The sequence below is a fragment of the Lithobates pipiens genome, unplaced genomic scaffold (genome assembly GCF_037356315.1).
Source record: "Lithobates pipiens isolate NorthernLeopardFrog02 unplaced genomic scaffold, aLitPip1_a1.2 Scaffold_27, whole genome shotgun sequence".
Lineage (NCBI taxonomy): Eukaryota > Metazoa > Chordata > Amphibia > Anura > Ranidae > Lithobates > Lithobates pipiens.
In genome coordinates this window covers 17,896,286-17,915,170 of record NW_027507788.1, presented here as the reverse complement: position 1 = coordinate 17,915,170, position 18,885 = coordinate 17,896,286, and the positions used below count along the sequence as shown (strand labels likewise).

Sequence of the window (18,885 nt, the reverse complement as noted above, 5' to 3'; positions counted from 1 at the left end):
TTTACCGAGCCATATGGTTAAAATCCAAATAAATCAGACCCGCTAGAACCTTCCCATCAGGAGTGGTTGTCTGTGCACCGGTGCATCTCATTACCTGCATTAAAGATTGGGTTGAGCACAATGGATCGCTTTTGCCATTATGTTCTAAAAAGTATTGGAAATGGATAAAAAAAAAAACATTTGGTATACATAAATTATAAAATATTCTTGCATTTTAGTCAACATAAAAGTAACAATTGTGAAAAAAAAAACACCTGAGTGTCAAAATGATTTAAACAGGTCACTGAGTTTTAAGACTGGGTTATAATTCTGTATCATTCACATTGTACCTTAAATCTATCTTTTACTGCTAAACAGTAATATTATTATTATTATTATTTATTTTTTTTTTTTTATATAGAATTAAAGCATGTCAGACATCATCAAGTCGTGAGGTACGTCATTTAGGGCTCATTTACACTTGCTTCGGCATCAACAGGCTTTGTTAAAGCTCTCTGAACGCTAGTCAAAGCTCCTGTGGCTTCAAAAATAATACCTCATGTAGCTTCAGTGATGCTTCAAAGCATCTTCAAAGCCTACATAGAAGTCTATGGCAAAGCTCGCTTGAAGCACCACTGAAGCCCCACCGAAGCCTCATCAAAGTTCCGTGAAGCCCCACCAAAACCCCACGGAAGCCCCACTGAAGCTCCACCAAAGCCTCCCCGAAGCCTCATTGAAGACTCATCGAAACCCCAACGAAGCACCAAGCAAAAAAGGTGTAAACAGGACTGTAAGCTAACCATTTTATTTAGTGACAGGAGCTTTGACTGGCGTTCAGAGAGCTTTAATAAAGCGTGTCTGAAGCCATGTTTTGAAGCAAGTGCAAACTACCCCTTTTATGTTGTTTTTGGAAATGCTATATTTTTCTTAAATTTGGTTTGTAAAACTGAAATCTTAAAGGGAGTGTGTCTCTTTCTCTCCGTCCCCAGAATTCACAACAACCAGATGCCACATATACGGATCTTGTGAAAACAGAGGTTTCACGTGATTATGATACTCTAAAGGTAATGAAATGATCAATGTATTTCAGTTCATGCAAAGAATGATTCAGGCACACCAAATAACACTAATTATACTATTTATTCAATGACAAGGTTCAAATGCTTCATTTGCATTACACAATGTATGTAATTACATTATAGAGTAATATACCTTCCTCTTTCCCTGAAGAAGGAAAATCACATTTTCGAAACGCATTGAGTTGTATCCTGTAAACACCCTCTCTAATCAGGCCATATATTCCAGAAGGCTGGTCTTGTTGCTCCAGCATTGAGATTAGCAGGGTATCTTGAACTATTATTGTACATTGCTATGTAACTTGTTTTTATTTGGTTTTGTACCTATGAAGAGAATCCACAGAGGGAATGGGGGAGAGAGGGAGGAGTAGTGCTATGACCGGACATCTCTAGTTTTTTAACATCAACCTTATCTTTTGATTGTTATTAGGGGTCTGGGCAGGCTGCCTTTTCTGGTGAACTAGAGGCCATTGGCCATGCTGCTTCTGTGATATATTACCAGAAATCTAACCTATATCCCTGATATTTTCTTACTAAAAGGAAGCTTTTTATACACTTGTATGACTGGCTGACATCCCTTGTACTGGGGACATTTACATCTTTTGGGCTATCTGGAACTCCCTTTTCCTTCTAAAGTCCTTCTTTTTCTTGGAGATCCTCAACATTATAGAACCTGATTCATTTGTAATACTGCATTGGCTATAGTTGTCCTGATCTATTGTCCAAAGGCAAATCTCTGAAGAAGACCATCAAGGTCAAAATGCGTTGGCACCTTTTGGAAGTATCCAATCAGAATTAGTGCTATATGGTGTATTTTTTATCAATTGTGTGTTTACATTATCTTTAGTGCCTATATTCACTCTCAGACATTTTATATCCATGGAAGATATTTTTAATCATTTTCTCAATAAAAACATTCTATTTTATCTATATCTTATGTGTTATCTCTTTTGGGGTCACAGAGCTCCTGTGGTAAATTAATAGTGGGGGTATGTTACAGGCCCCCCCAACTTGAAGGAGGAGGAGGAGCTAGACCTCCTATAACAGTTAGAAATATCGGCGAGGCAGGGTAATGTCATCATAATGACATATAATAATGACAATAACTTCAATTATCCCGAAAATTAACTGGGCAGAGGGGACAGCTCTCTCATTAAAGGCCTGTCATTTTATGAATCTCTTACTGGGAAACGTCATGTCCCAATTGGTGGATTCCCCGACTAGAAAGAATGCATTGCTAGATTTATTAATTACGAATGAACTTGGGATCTAGCGATTACAGGATGATAACATTTAGCATAAATAGGAAAATTAGGCATGAGGGTAACATAAGAACTCTAAATTTCAAACGGGCAAACCTTTCTGAACTGCATTAAAGGGGTTGTAAAGGTAATTTTTTTATTTTCTACATAGGTTCCTTTGAGCTAGTGCATTGTTGGTTCACTTACCTTTTCCTTTGATTTCCCTTCTAAATGTTTTTTTGCTTTGTCTGAATATCTCACTTCCTGTTTCTCCTCAGTAAACTTCTCACCATCATTCGAGCTGGTGGTTAGTCAGCCAGAACAGCTTACTGAACAGCTTACTGAGGAGGAACAGGAAGTGAGAAATTCAGACAAAGAAAACAAAGAAAAAAAAACATTTAGAAGGGAAATCGAAGGAAAAGATAAGTGAACCAACAATGCACTAGCTTAAAGGAAGCTATGTAGAAAATAAAAAAATTACCTTTACAACCCCTTTAAATACTACAAGTCATCAATTGGGACCAAATCCTAGAAACATTGAACACGGAAGAAAAATGGGGACGCTTTTGGAACATATTAGACAAAGGTATCGCAACAGTGCATTCCAATGTGCAATAAATATAGAAGAGTGAAGTTTAAACCTGGGTGGCTAAATCATAATGTAAAAAGTCTTATTAAAGAGAAAAAAATGCCCTTTAAAAAATATAAAGTGGAGGGGTCATTGTTAACATTCCAACACTACATGGAATGCAATAAGAAGCATAAGAACACAATCAGTGTGGCAAAAAGAGACGAGAGACACATAGCAGCGCAGAGTGTAAAAAAATCCCAAGGAGTTTTTTAGATAACAATAAAAAAGTGAGATCAGAGCACATTGCCCACATAAAAGATGATGATATTAGGATAGTAACAGATGACAAAGAGAAGGCAACTGCACCAGAATTGTTTCTCTCCTCCATTTTTACACCAGAAAAGGAGGGTTCACAAGACGTACTCTTGTGGCTAACAGGCCGCAGTCAAGGAAAAGACTAGATAAGCTAAACAAATAAATCACCGGGACCAGATTTCTTACACCAGAGTCCTCAAAGAACTCAGTCGGGTTTTAGCCAGACCATTATTCCTAATCTTTGTGGACAGCATACTGACAGGATTGGTACCAGCTGATTGGAGAGAAAAAGTCAAAAAAGGACAGAGACATATTCCCGGGAACTACAGGCCAGTCTGTCTAACATTAATAGTAGGTCAATAATTGGAGGGGATGATAAGGGACTATATCCAAGAATCTGTTGAAAATAACAGTATAATTAGTAGTAACCAGCATGGGTTTACAAAGGGTTGTTCTTGTCAGACCAATCTGTTAATATTCTACGAGCAAGTGAGCTGCAATCTAGATAGTGAGATACCTGTGGATGTGGTGCATCTGGATTTTGCAACAACATTCGATACAGTTCCCCATAGACGCTTAATCCACATGCTGAGGTCTGTAGGCATGGACCATAAGGTTTGTTCTTGGATAGAAAGCTGGTTACAGGGGCGTACCCAAAGGGTAGTGAAAAATAAAGTGTACTCAGACTGGTCTGGAGTGGTAAGTGGGGTACCCCAAGGCTCCGTCTTGGGGCCAATTCTGTTTATTTATTCGTAAATGATATAGAGGATAGGATAAATAGCTCAATCTCAGTTTTTGTGGACAACACAAAAATAAGCAGGGCAATAACTTCACAGCAAGATATAGATATTTTACAAAAAGACCAGAACAAAATAATGGAGTGGGCAACTAGATGGCAAATGAGGTTTAATGTGGAAAAATGTAAGGCTAAAAACACAAACTACTCACCGGGGGGAGAACCTTTGGGGGAATCAAGAATGGAGAAAGATCTGGGGGTCCTAGTAGATCACAATCTGAGCAATAGCATGCAATGCCAAGCTGCAGCTACCAAAGCCGGCAGAATATTAGCATGCATAAAAAAGGGGATATACTCCAGAGATAAAAATACCGTATTTATCGGCGTATAACACGCACAGGTGTATAACACGCACATTCATTTTAAGAGGGAAGTTTCAGGTAAAAACTTAAATATTTGTATTGGCGTATAACACGCACAGGCTATTTGCACCCGATTTTCATGGTGAAAAAGTGAGTATTATACGCCAATAAATACAGTAATCCTACCACTTTATAAAACTCTGGTTAGGCCACATCTGGAGTATTCTGTCAAGTTCTGGTCACCAGTCCTAAGAAGGCATGTGCTGGAAGTGAAGAGAGTCCAAAGAAGGCCAATGAAGTTAATACAGGGTTTGGAAGACCTCAATTATGACTATAGGCACTAAATGTATTCTCGCTGGAGACGCTTGAGAGGGGATATGATAGTGATTTACAAATACCTTAATGGTGACCCCATAATAGGAAAAACTTCAGTCTCCGGGAGTGTAAGAGGACACGTGGCCACACACTGAGATTGGAGGAGAAGTGGTTTAACCTAAAGCTGAGCAGAGGGTTTTTCACTGTTAGGACATTAAGGATGTTGAACCTACACAGGTTGAACTGGAAGGACTATTGTCTTTATTCAACCTTACCTACTATGTAACTATGGGGTTTATTTACTAAAGCTAAAGCGTGCAAAATCAGACTCACTTCTCCGTTGAAGTCAATCAGCTTCCAGGTTTTATTGCCAAAGCTTAATTGAACAAGCTGAGGTTAGAAGCTGATTGGTTTCTATGCAGAAGTGAGCCTGGTTTTGCACTCTCCAGCTTTAGTAAATAAACTCCTATGTAATGGTGTGTTTAGATGAGCATCAGTCAAACCTACTCAATATCACCGGATTTTTGTGGGATAGCTCATATTTTGTCATAGTAAAATTGTCAATTTTTGTTCATTTATGTTTAAGAAAATCAAATCTTCAGGGGGTGTTTTTCTTTCTTTCTTCTCATCCCCAGAGTCCACAACAACCAGATGCCAGATATGTGGATCTTGTGAAAACAGACGTGTCAAGAGATTATGATACTCTAAAGGTAATTAAATTACGCGTGTATTTTAATTCACGCAAAGCAAAACACGGGTTCACCAAATCACGCAGATTGCACCATTTATTTAATAAAATGCTCCAATTGCACTGACTAGGACTTCTGAGCACACTGGCACAAACAGAACACTTCAACACCAACCAAGTTAACATCTTCACACAGGTTTTTATTCCTCCTATCCTGGTCTGGATACTGATTTTCTTTTACCAGGCAGGGTTTATTTTTCACCTGTTGATATGTTCAGCTTCACAACCCCTGGTTAGGGTTCAAGTGCTTGGATTGTGCATGTGGAGTCTTCATAAGAGCAACATAAGAATTTTAATATTGTCAGTTAATAATATGATCTGTGCTACCAGGTGCGCATTGGTTTAGTTTGTTGTTACTGTCTTGAGTATTCCTGGATATGTTTATGGGCTTGAAAGTTTGGCTTTAGGATCTTCTAGATTGACTTTGACTAGGGTAGTGACTATTGAAAGTCTGATAGTTTTAGTGGCGAGTATGTTTTATTAGAAATCCGTTACCATTGTGACATCTACAACAAAGAAATCACCATCCCAAAGAACCAGCTTAGTATTAGGATTAAAGTGTTACTACAGTAAAATCAGTCTGTATATGCAGTTTATGGGGGGGGGGGGCAGGATTTGGGGGTCCACTTTTTAAAGGGGGCTTCCAGATTCCGATAAGCCCTCTGCCCGCATACCCCCACAACCACTGGGCAAGGGTTGTGGGGATGAGGCCCTTGTCCCCATGCTGAGGGCATGTGGCCTGGTACGGTTCAGGAGGGGGGGTGCTCTTTTGTCCCCCCCTCTTTTCCTGTGGCCTGCCAGGTTGCATGCTCAGATAAGGGTCTGGTATGGATTTTGAGGGGGATCCCACACCATTTTTTTTTAAGTTTTTGGGCGGGGTTCCCCTTAATATCCATACCAGACCTGAAGGACCTTGTATGGAATTTGGGGGGACCCCCACGCATTTTTAAAAGAATTTTGGTTCTGGGTTGCCCTTAATATTCATACCAGACCCAAAGGACCTGGTAATGCACTGTGGGGAAATCCCAGGCCGTTTTTTTAATGACTTTTATGTGTATTGCCGAGACCCGACAATTCATTAATAGCCGCGAGTAGTTTTAAATTACTTTTTTTTCCTTTAGAAATGTAATTTTGCGGGAAACATGCGCTACTTTACAAGTATACTATAGACACCCCCCAGGCACGAAATTTAAAGGAATATTTCACTTTTATTGTTTCACTTTAAGCATTATTAAAATCACTGCTCCCGAAAAAAACGTTTTTTTTGCATTGATACATGTCCCCTGGGGCAGGACCCAGGTCGCCAACACTTTTTATGACAATAACTTGCATATAAGCCTTTAAAATTAGCACTTTTAATTTTTCATGTTAATGTCCCATAGACTTTAACGGTGTTGCGGCTGCTTTCGAATTTGCCCCGAACACTGCAAATTGTTCAGTGTTCTGCAGAACATCCAAACAACCAAAGTTTGCCCATCCCTACTCAGCAGCAGAAGAAAACCTCTGATTGGTCAACGAAACACCAGTCACGTTTCCGTTGTAAAAGAATTTGGATCCGAAATTCGCCAATTAAATTTCGTATTTTGTATACAATTCGGAAGCATAGAAATTTGTATTTCAGATCCTCCCGAATGTACGATTTTGTGGAAATTTGGACGAATTTTCGATTTGTACAAAACTAACCGCACATGTCTAGTACTGTGGGAGACCAGATATAGTGAATGCAGGCTCCTGAGTTTAGTTACACTTTAATGTCTTATAGCTAAACTTAACTAATATGCATGGCATTGCTAAGTAATAAGGAGACAATGTGCTTGGTCGGTTGCCCTTCTAGAGAATATTTCAGTTTTAATAATAATAAAAAAAAAATAATCTATATAATTTTTTTTTCTTACAGCCATCATTCTTAGCTCATCCTGCAGATGGAGGAAGAGATTTACATTCAGATAAAAACTATGAAAACCTTCAGAAACAAGAATGAAAGAAACTAATTTATGAGTTACTAGCAAAAAATAAATGTATTCCTTGAATAGCAAAAAGGAAAAATAAAATTTTCCTATGAGAAACTAGGAGTTTTATTTCTTTTATTATATACATTTTATTTTTGAATAATGTAATTATAAACACCAAATAGTGAACATTATGTTTTTAATGCCACCAACCCTACATTGTTTGGTCTGTATTGCCGAAGGAATGGGAACAGGGAAAAATGTTTGTGTTGACGTAAAAAAAAATTGTGATGTTCTATTTTTATTTTTTTTTGTACTAGTGATAATGTTCACCAGGACATAGAAAGGGTGAATCTCCAAGCAGGCATAAAGACAACACTAAAAACCCGCCAGAGGTCATTAACCCTTGACATGCTATCCAAAAAAGACTTTATATTTTACATACACTTTTTAATAACATCTATTCCATTCACTATGACATGGGACAAGTGAAAAAAAGGTAAAATAGAAGTCGACAGAGTGGGCGAATCTTCCCAGTGGTGGAATGAACATAACTGAAAATCTGAGGGCTTTTAACCATTCCCCCAGTGTCCATCTAAAACATTAACAACAATTTTTGACTTTATATTTCCAGGCAACTAAAAAAAAACTAGACATGCACTGCTGAAGAATTCATTTTCTTTCTTTATTTTTTGGATCATTCGTTATCAAAATGTGTTATTTTGAATAAATTCGTAAGTTTGGATCAATTTGAATTTGTTCTGTTCCATTCGTTTTAGATGTTCGTTATTTTGATCATTTGTAATAATCCAAAATTTGAAAATCCGAAATTTAAAAATCCGAAATTCAAAAATCTGAAATTCAAATATCTGAAAATAAAAACGAAAATCCGAAAGTCTGAAAGTTCAAAAATCCAAAATAATAGCTAACTAACTAATAATAGCTAACTATTAAATTATAGGTATTGGAATTTCCTTTCAAATTTGGCTGTTAGTGAACGTAACGAATACGAATTTATCTGAAGTTACGAATTATCCGAAATAACAAATGCCACATCTAAATGAATGGAATGTAATGAACGTAATAATAATAATAAATAATACAAACTTGCTATTATTATTATTTCTGATTATTAATTATTATATTTATTATTATTCGTTGTTTTGGATAGTTCGTAACTTCAGATAAAGTAGTTATGTTCACTAACAGCCAAATTTGAAATTCCAATACCTATAATTCTTTAATTAGTTGTAATTAGTTAGTTAATTAGTTATTATTTCGGATTTTCAAATTTTCAGACTTTCGTTCTTATTTTCAGATTTTCAAATTTTCGGATTTCCAAAGTTCAGATTTTCGTTCTTTAGAATTTTCGGATTTTTGAGTTTAGGATTTTCGTTCTTTAGATTTTTGCGGTCTTTTAAAAAAATGTTTTGTTTGTTTTTTAAAAAAAAATGTTAAACAGTCTTTCGTTAATTCAGATATTTCCAAATAAATGAATTTGCCGTATTTTGACGAAAAACTAATTTGGAACAAAACTAATTACAAAAACTAGCAAAAACTAAAAAAACAAAAAAAAAATCATGGTTACCTGTTTTGTCCAGCAAAGATCAATTTAGCTAATTCTTTTTCCATAATTGTATGGAAATGGAATTTACCAAGTTTGCTCTATTACATTGTCCTATCCCGGGTCTATGTGCTCACCAATGGAGCTTTCTATTTGTTTCTGTTAGCTAAAACAACAGTTGTCCAAGCGTGGAAGAGACCATCCGTTCCATTCCAGGGGGTGAGAGATCGCATGACTGCGATGATGCTTAACAAACAACTGTCCATCGTCCCCAGAGGCAGGTAGAGGCAGGATTCACAGAGGCAGGAAGAGTCCTGGAGGTGCTGTGTAGTCACCATGTGGGAGGATCCACTGGCCTGCCTTTAACCTGTTTAAAGGGGAACTATCCGAGATACAAAGGAGTGAAATAAGGTGAAGGATTTGGCTGTAAAGTGGCTGGAGACTGAGACACCACACGCATGCAACCCCTTGGGGGTACAGGGATCTGGTGAGTGGGGACCCGAGGGGGCGAGCACAGAAGTCACTGGACCTTTTTGAATGAGCACTAAAGTCACCTTTTTCTTTATCCGTTTGGAGATTTGCTACATACAGACTGTGCACTTTATATTTATCTAGCCTATGAAACTTTGCATATTTTGCACATTGCTATTTAAAGCGGGAGTCCGCCGGGAGTTCCGCCGTTTTTCTTTTTAAAAGCCAGCAGCTACAAATACTGCAGCTGCTGACTTTTAAAATAGTGACACTTACCCGCCCAGCGCGCCCGCGATGTCGGCACCCGAAGCCGATCTCTCGATCGTCTCTCGGGTGCTGCCGCCGCCATCTTGGGTATGGGAATCAGGAAGTGGAGCCTTTCGGCTTCATTTCCCGGTTCCCTACTGCACATGCGCGAGTCGCGCTGCTCAATAAGGATGGTCCCCGCTGTCTCTGGGATCCATGTGTTTCCCAGCAGGCAGCGGGGGAATTTCGGAAAGGGGCGTAGATTCTGCGGAAAGGGGCGTACCTTCTGCAGAATCTACGCCGGAAGTGGGTGCAGATACCTGTACTGTACAGGTACCTGCACCCCCCTCCCCCCTGAAAGGTGGCAATTGTGGCGCCGGAGGGGGGGAGGATTCCAATGAGCGGAAGGTCCACTTTAGGGTGGAGCTCCGATTTAAGTTATTTACTGTTGGGTAACAATTAAAGGGGGTATTAGTGGTAAGGGGAGTTTGTATCTGTCTTACCGTAGACATGTAAAACAATCCCATCTAAAAGAGGAACTGTCATTCTCAGGATGTTACAATCAAGATTAATTGTGAAGAAGAAGTAACACTTAAACCTTAAAGGAAAATAAATGATTGTTATCATTTTATATGCTCAGCAAAAGCAAAGCTACCGAAATAGTTCTAAGTTAGGAGAGAGGGGCTGATTCACTAAAGGCGTAAGGTTGAATAAAGACAATAGTTCATCCAGTTCAGCCTGTGTAGGTGTATGTGTGTCAGTATATATATAAAGGGTGCAGCTCTTAAAGAAGGTATCCTCAAGGTAATGATTCCTTATTGAAGACACGCCCCTGACGACGTCAATTCTTGATGCAACATGTAGGGAGGAGCTTGTGACCAGATGTGGAGCGAGTGTGTGTCGGGATGGGTTGGCCATCTTGTTGGTGGTGCATGTTGTGGGAACTAGCAGCAGACAAACACATGTTTTAACTGGAATCATGTGAGTTTATGTCCACATCTTTTCTCATAAGAAACCTTTTAGAGTATTATTGCTTCATGAGGTTTTATTCATTTATATTTCATGGTTGAGAACGTTGAGAACGGAGAGTGGAGAGCTGAGTGCATATGTATACTGTGCCTGGTTCATTCATCGCTGGGGATCAAGGTTTTATTTTACCCAAGGCTCATAGGATGCATTAAGGTGAAAAAACACAAACCTTTACAACCCCTTTAAGGTAAAACATGTTTAGGCTTTAGAATCACTTTAATTATCAACATTATACAGGATTTATATAGCGCCAACAGTTTACGCAGTGCTTTACAACATTAGGGCAGACAGTACAATTACAATACAATTCAATACAGGGGGGAATCAGAGGGCCCTGCTTGTTAGAGCTTACAATCTAGGAGTTTAATGCACATTAATGATGAAGATATAAATACACACAGAGACAGGATGGAGATGTGATGTGCAGTAGAGGAGGGTAGGGGGTGAAAGGTTTAAAAATGTATCCCACAATAAAAATGTAATGAACCCCTCTACTGTGTATCTGCTGTTGCCTGCCTCCATTCATTAAGTGCTCTCCCTTCATTGTGGGAGGGATGAAGGGGCTATCAAATTTAAAGTGGTTGCTAAGCCACGTTACAAATCACATGCAATCCCGTCTGTTAGAAAGGTTCCTATGCTGCAGTGTATGCGCTTTGTAAAAAAAAATATATTTCTGCCTGAATTCAGAGCGCCGCTCGGTGCTCACATGACTGCTCGCTGCTCCTTCTCCTGATCTGACAGCTAGAATGGGAGGAGCTGAGAATTCCACCTCAATTGGAAGGTGGGGAGGAGAGAAGGAGAGAGCCGAGATGTCAGCCGGGGAAGACAGGAGCTGCAAGGAGTCACATGAGTGCCGAGCGGCGCTCTGAATTCAGGTAGAAATGGGCATTTTTTTTTTTTAACAAAGAACAGACACTGTAGGGGATTGCATGTAATTTACACTGTCATTTTAGTAGCAGGAGGGGGGACACTGCAGCTGACAGGCAGGGAGGGGGGAAGATGACAGACAAGAGCTGCGGATGACAGAGGTACGAAAACTGACCACAGTGTCAGGGCTCAGCAGCCATGATAAACCGTGGTCAGTTTACAGGGGGGAGGGCAGAACCAGGCAGGATCAGCCAGGTATTTCAGGTGATACAAAGGGCCAAATGACACAACACAAGCACTGTGCTGTATAACATGCTTTAAAGTAACAGAATCCATTTTTTTTTTAGGGTTACAAATGCTCTAAATACAGGTAGTGACCAGCATAACAACCACAAGGCATAGAGCCACTCTGATTGACTCTGTGCATTTTGCCTGTGATATGTGCTGTCTAATGACAGCGTGGTCACAGACATTGTGCACACTTCAAACAGATCAACATGTTTAAACAGTGCTCCATAAATACATGACCACCAACCAGTCATTTTAAAATATATGGAAGTAGTACAGTGGTTAAATGTGACACACTTGGTATCCATTTACTCATATAGTTTATATTTTATAAAAAAGTGAATATTTTATTGTGTTTGTGTGCAAAAAAAAGGGGGGGAGGCTTCCTTCAGCTTAATAATTCCCCTATTTACCAACAGCATAGGTGTGCGCACAGGGTAATCACCCCATGTGGTGCAGATTCCCCCATATATTTTACCAAAGCCCCCTAAAGGGGCTTCTAAAATAATAGAAAAAAAAATTGTAAAAAATAATAAAAAATAACGTAATTCAAATAAAAACTACTGACTCCATCCACTACCCTACTGACACCAATCTCTGCCTTACTGACATTGTCCATTGTGTCTGAACTTTGGGGTGCACACCCTAACACGATAGGCTGTGCACACCTATGACCAACAAAAGAAAAGCGTGAAACAAACCCATCCAAAAGAGGAACTCTCATGTCCAGGATGTTACAATCAAAATTAGTAAAGAACTGTAACTGTAAATAACTGTGAATATGAAGTAACACTGAAACAGTCTAAGGAAAGGAAATGATTGTTATCATTGAATATGTTCACCAACAACAAAACTAATTAACCACTTCCCACCTGGCCAATGCCGGGTGGGAGCCATCTACTTCTGATAGGACGTTCAGGAACGTCCTTCAGAAGGAGCGGGATCGCGCGCGCGCGTGCCCGCGCGCGTGCCCGCGCGCGTGCCCGCGCACCGGCGCGATCCCGATGTGCTCGTGTCACCCGGACACGGCGCATCTCAGATCGACAGGAGGGCTCTGTGATTGGCCCTCCTGATCACATGACGGCCGTGTCCAATCACGGCCGTCATGTGATGTAAACAAACAGCCGGTTGCTAGGCAATCGGCTCCTCCTCTCCTCACACAGAAGTCATCGCTGAGGAGAGGAGAGCAGATCGCTGCAGCCGGCTGATGATGAGTGAGTATGAGATGTTTTTTACAGCTTTTTACTCACTGATCATCAGTCTAGTGTAAACACACAACACACCACACAGTATAAACACAGTCCCCACATATGTCCCCAAAACACACATGTCCCCAAAAACATACATGTCCCCAAATAATAAAACACATATCCTTAATAATAAAAACACGTCCCCCACATATGTCCCACTAAAATCACATGTCCCAATGATTATCTGCACACATATGTACGTGATCACCTGCACACATATGTACATGATCATTTGCGTACATATGTCCGTGATCACACAAACCAATTATTATACACTTAACGGAATTTTTTTAACCAAAAACATGTAGCAGAATACATTTTGGCTTAAATGTATGTATGCAACATCCATTGTAAAGAGAACAGCTTATTTGTCTTTAGTGAATCAAACCGAAAGAATGCAAATTATTACCTACCGAATACAAAGTTGTGAAAAGCTGTGCTCCTTTGTAGCATAAAGGGTCATTATGGTGCTGGCTGTGCAATCGAGGAAGCAATAGCTGGCTCCTGATTATTATTAAGGCAGAGTGGGGCGGGAGGTGCAGTGGGTGAAGAAAGGGCAAAACAGGATTTGCTGGGCTTATGAGTGTGTTTATCAGTGGCGGCCCGTGCATTGGGGGTACATGGGCGCTGCCCCCCCCCGACACCTCCATCGCCCTCCTTATTCATGTGCTTGGCCCCTTTCAGGATGCCGGACACATGAAAAATACTATGATGGGGATAGGTGGGGGTGTGTATTTTGAAGCACGTGATTAGATCCAGAGGGTCTAATAGGCTCGATATAGGGTGGGCTCGGAGGCCAGATGAATGCATCCCAATCCCACCCTGTTGTGTGGCATAGCAAATAAATGTTTGCTTTTTTCACACTAACGTTACTCTCTGCCAATCAGCAGGCAGGTCAGTGAGACCTATCTCCCGATTGGCCAAAGCATTAGTGGATGCCTAATGTTTTGGCGGAGGAGGAGACATGGCGGAGGAACAATGAAGATGAGCTGAGTGGACACAGGACCCGCAGCTGCAGCTTCCCGCAGAGAAGGAGATACAGAGGAAGAGAGCCGCTGAGGAGAAGAGTCACAGAGCAGGAGAGCCACCGAGGAGGAGAGCTGCGGCTTCCCACCGAGGAGGAGAGCCCCATCACTCAAGGAGTGGAGCGGTAAGTGCCGCTGGACCGGCCGTGCGTGGGGGGGGGGGGTTTAGTGAAGTGACAGCCGAGGCTGACTGCATTTGACAGGCACAAGTGGCTGCATTTGATGGGCACAGGTGGCCGCATTTAACAGGCACAAGTGACTGCATTTGACGGGCACAATTGGCTGCATTTGATGGGCACAGGTGGCCGCATTTAACAGGCACAAGTGGCTGCATTTGACGGGGCACAAGTGACTGCATATGATGGGCACAAGTGACTGCATATGATGGGCACAAATGGGCACATATGATGGGGCACAAGTGACTGCCTATGATGGGCACAAGTGGCTGCATATGATGGGCACAAATGATGGCGTATGATGGGCACAAGTGGCTGCATATGATGGGCACAGCGGCTGCATTTGATGGGCACAATGGCTGTATTTGATGGGGACAGTGGATGCATTTGATGGGCACAGTCAGGCTGCAATTGATGGGGGGTTCAGGATTTTTCAGTTTGTTTACGCCCCCCCAAAAAATGTTAGCACCAGCCGCCACTGGTGTTTATTCTGCAGGGCATCACAGGTAAGTGACATATTACCTTCTGCAGCACCTCCATCATCCATGGCTCTTGCCTTGACCAGATGCTGAAGTCCACTAATCCAATAATTTGGGGTATTTAGATAGTTAGGGTAGGCAAAATGTTTTGGGGAAAGCCCAGAGAGCGACTTTAAAGGAGAAGTTTTGGGTTTTCAAAAAAAATAAACATTCATACTCACCTCTATGCTCCAGCCTCAGCGTGATGCTGCAACTGTCCCTCATCGACTCTTGAGTGACCATGTGACCACCTATTGCTCAGTTCCTGGTCTGCTCAGAATGGAATGCAGTGACTATCGGTCATTGCTCTTTGCTATGCTCTTCCTCACTGGAGGGCTGGGCAGGAGAGGGGAGGGGAGTGGCTGTCTTTGGCACTGAGGTGAAGCCATTTGTGGATCTGGCATCTGAGTGGATCATGACAATAATGTTGGGATTCTTTGGAACCCTGGAGCCGCTCTGCTATGCCAACTGAGATCAGGCAATAACCTACTCTCAGCTGGACTCTAGGTCATAGGAGAGCAAAAGTATATGTACCTCTGTGACCCACAAGAGAAGTATGAACAAAAATTATTTGGCCATTTCTCTTTAAAGGTTGCCGGAAGAATGACCCTGCCTTGAGAAGATTCGGAACTGGGATGCCAATTTACCATAGATTTAGGTGAGTAAAATGGGTATTTTTTTTCTTATGGTAGCAGTTTTTTTTGAGGTACCCTGGATAGTAGCTTTATCTGATGATATTGCAATGAAGATCCTTGGTCAGGCACTTCTTGTTATAGGGTGACAACACTTTGTTTCTCTCACCAGTTCTCACCCTTTAACCCCCCTAGCGGTAATCTCGAGTCTGACTCGGGTTAGGAATTTGCTGATAGAAGCGGTAACCCCGAGCCAGACTCGGGATCGCTTCGCTGGATACAGGGAGGACACAGAGAGACTTACTTACCTTGTCCCCTGGATCCAGCAATGTCCCCCGCGCTGTGTGATCGAGCTGTCCTCCGCTCGATTCACAGTGCCGAATGCCGCCGAGCTCCGTTCCCTGCGACGTTGCGGCGCACGGGAGCGGAGAACGGCGGCAAATTCAAAAAAGTAAAAATACACAAAACACACACAGCACTGTAATCTTACAGATTACATTGCTGTATTAAAAAATACACACCCCCTTTGTCCCTAGTGGTCTGTGCAGTGCCCTGCATGCACTTTTATATTATAAATACTGTTTTTTCTGCCTGGAATTTGGAGATTGTCCATAGCAACCAAAAAGTGTCCCTTTTTCAGTGTTTTTGGATTTGATTACATTATTTAATAATTTTTTGTATTCTTTATTATATTATAAACTTTATCATACCCGGGATGTCTGCTAGACTCTGGTTTGAACAGATTTAAGAGAGTTAATCCTAAGAATTACAGGACTACAAAATAAAACGCCAAATTCCCATGCAATATAATTGTACCGCTTTCAGCACCTAAAACCGGACTGAATCATACCGCCAGGGAGGCTACCATAGGCTTCCAATAAAAAAAGCTCAAAAAGTCAGTTTGCCGTGCAATACAGAGCAAGACCACACGCGGTGACGTCAGCCCCGAGACGACGTCCTTTGTATGACAAAACGCGTAGGTCGTACGACGTGCTGACGTCACCGCGTGTGTTCTCGCTCCATATTGCATGGGTGAACTGACTTTTTGAGCTGGCTGGCTACATTTTTAACATTTTTAGTCTTGGTATGTTTTATATTTTGAATGTTTTTGAATAAATCTCTCGGATTTTACCGATGTTGGCCCCCCCTTTTGAATTTTTCTATATGGCCACGGAGTGCCGACTGCTTTATACATCTAACCATTCCTGCTGTTGAGCGCCACCTTGAGTCGCATAGAGAGAGATCTGTCTAGTGTAAATCATATCCCTGGAGTGGATGGACACCTGAGGATCTCAGATCGGGGGAGATATATGCCACCCCTCTTTCGGTGTGGGGAGGAGACAAGCCGTTTGTGATTGGGAATCCGGTAAGCCTAATACATATAGGTGTTGGATGCACAACATGGTGAAGCATATGAGGACCTAACACTGGGTGTCTTCCTTGTGGTGGTTTCGTCTTTCACGGATTGGACTTTTGTGCTCATTCCCAGTGTGGATTTTTTAACTTTAGCTGTGCTTGAATTTGTGCACTTTGTGACACTTCTGTGTTTTATTTATACATTTTACTTGTGTGTAATTATTCATGTTGGTTTATTGGTAACAATTTTTACATTTCATAAATATAAGTGGCCGCAATATCACTTTTTTTATTGAGTTTGTATCACTTTTGCAGCGCAGCTTCACTTTTTCTACTTGTCTTTAGTGTTGTATATCACTTTGAGTTGCTGCTTTTTTTAATATAAATTTATAGTTTTTCTTTTTATATATTTTTAACCCCCCCTGGCAGTATTCCCGAGTCTGGCTCGGGGTGGAAGTTTTACACCAAAAGCGGTAACCCCAAGCCAGACTCCGGACCGCATCGCTGTATGCAGGAGGACGTTTACTTACCTTCTCCCCTGGATCCAGCGATGTCCCCCCGCTGTACGAGCGACTCGTCCTCTGCTCGATTCATCATGGAGCCGATCTCCGTTCCCTGCGGGTGTTGGGACGCACGGAGACGGAGATCGGCGCCAAATTCAAAAAGTGAAACACACACATTACATACAGTATAATGTAATCTTACAGATTACATTGCTGTATGTAATTATTTCACATCCCCTTTGTCCCTAGTGGTCTGCCCAGTGTCCTGCATGTAGTTTTATCTTATAAAAACTGTTCTTTCTGCCTGGAAACTGGAGATTGTCCATAGCAACCAAAACCGTCCCTTTACATCAAAAATGGTTTTAGACCAGCTAGAAAACAGCGATAATAAATTGGAATCACTCGCAGAATTGAGTGATATCGATTTGTGGGGAGATCCGTCATCAAATACTGAAAAGTAATGACAGTGACAATTCTGCAACTGATCAAATTTCAGTGTTTTTGATTTGATTTCATTATTGAATCATTTTTATTATTGTTATATTATTATTTGGTATAATTATTTAGAGTTATTTATTATATTATAATTTATGATTTCATTTTTCAAACTTTATCATACCCGGGATGTCTGCTAGACTCTGGTTTGGACAGATTTAAGTGAGTTATTCCTCAGAATTACAGGACTACCATATAAAACGCCAAATTTTCATGCAAAATAATTGTACCGCTTTTAGCACCTAAAATCCGAAATAATCATACCGCCGGGGAGGTTAAGGTAATACCTGATCATCCTGCAATTTGAAGTCCTTGTTCAGGCACTTCTTATTGTAGTGTAGATCCACTTTGTCCCCATTTTTTTCCAGTTCTCCTCTCTTATCACTCTTTAACATGAGCTTCAAACTATAAGGCCATTTGAGCGCACATTATGCATGCATAAGCCACTGTCAACATTTGGAAACCAACCCTGAGAAATGCCATGGAGCCATCACTGCAGTGCACATAGACAAAACGTGGCTGCAGGAGTTTAGCTGTACCAATTTGCAACTAAGGATATAAAAATGGTGAAAAGGCAATTGTTTATTATACACAATGCATATGAAAAATGTGCAATGCTAATCAAGTAAAAAATAAAAATATACGTACCGTATTTATCGGCGTATAACATGCACTTTTTCCCCCTTAAAATCGGGGGAAAGTCGTGGGTGCGTGTTATATGCCGATCCCCACTGTCTGTGGGTCTAAAATACTGAGCGCCACCGAAAAATGCCGAGTGCCGCCGAACAAGACCGAGCCGACTGCTCGGCTCCGCTCGTAGTCCCGACTCCCTGCTGTTTATGGAGCGAGCGCTGCCGAAAAAGACCAAGCCGACTGTACTGTGTACTCGGCCCGGGCTGCGAGCGGAGCCAAGCCGAATACACAGTACAGTCGGTTTGGTCTTTTTCGGCAGCTCTCGCTCCAGAAACAGCAGGGAGGCGGGACTTCGAGCGGAGCCGAGCAGTCGGCTCTGTCTTTTTCGGCGACGCTCGCTCGGTCTTTTTCGGCGGCGCTCGCTCGGTCTGTCTCGGCGGCGGGAAATTGAAACATGGGCAAGGCTGCAAACGGCAATGGGCAAGCTGCAAATGACACTGGCAAGCTGCAAATGACACTGGCAAGCTGCAAATGACACTC

General features: G+C 41.4%; 1 long non-coding RNA gene across 1 annotated transcript; it reads left to right on the top strand.

Moving 5' to 3' along the window:
- Positions 1–398: 398 nt before the first annotated feature.
- Positions 399–7,351, top strand: LOC143933605 (uncharacterized). The gene is made up of 4 exons (XR_013263128.1): positions 399–434; positions 969–1,043; positions 5,231–5,305; positions 7,241–7,351. It is a non-coding gene; the product is annotated as an uncharacterized LOC143933605 (long non-coding RNA).
- The last annotated feature ends 11,534 nt before the right edge of the window (positions 7,352–18,885 follow it).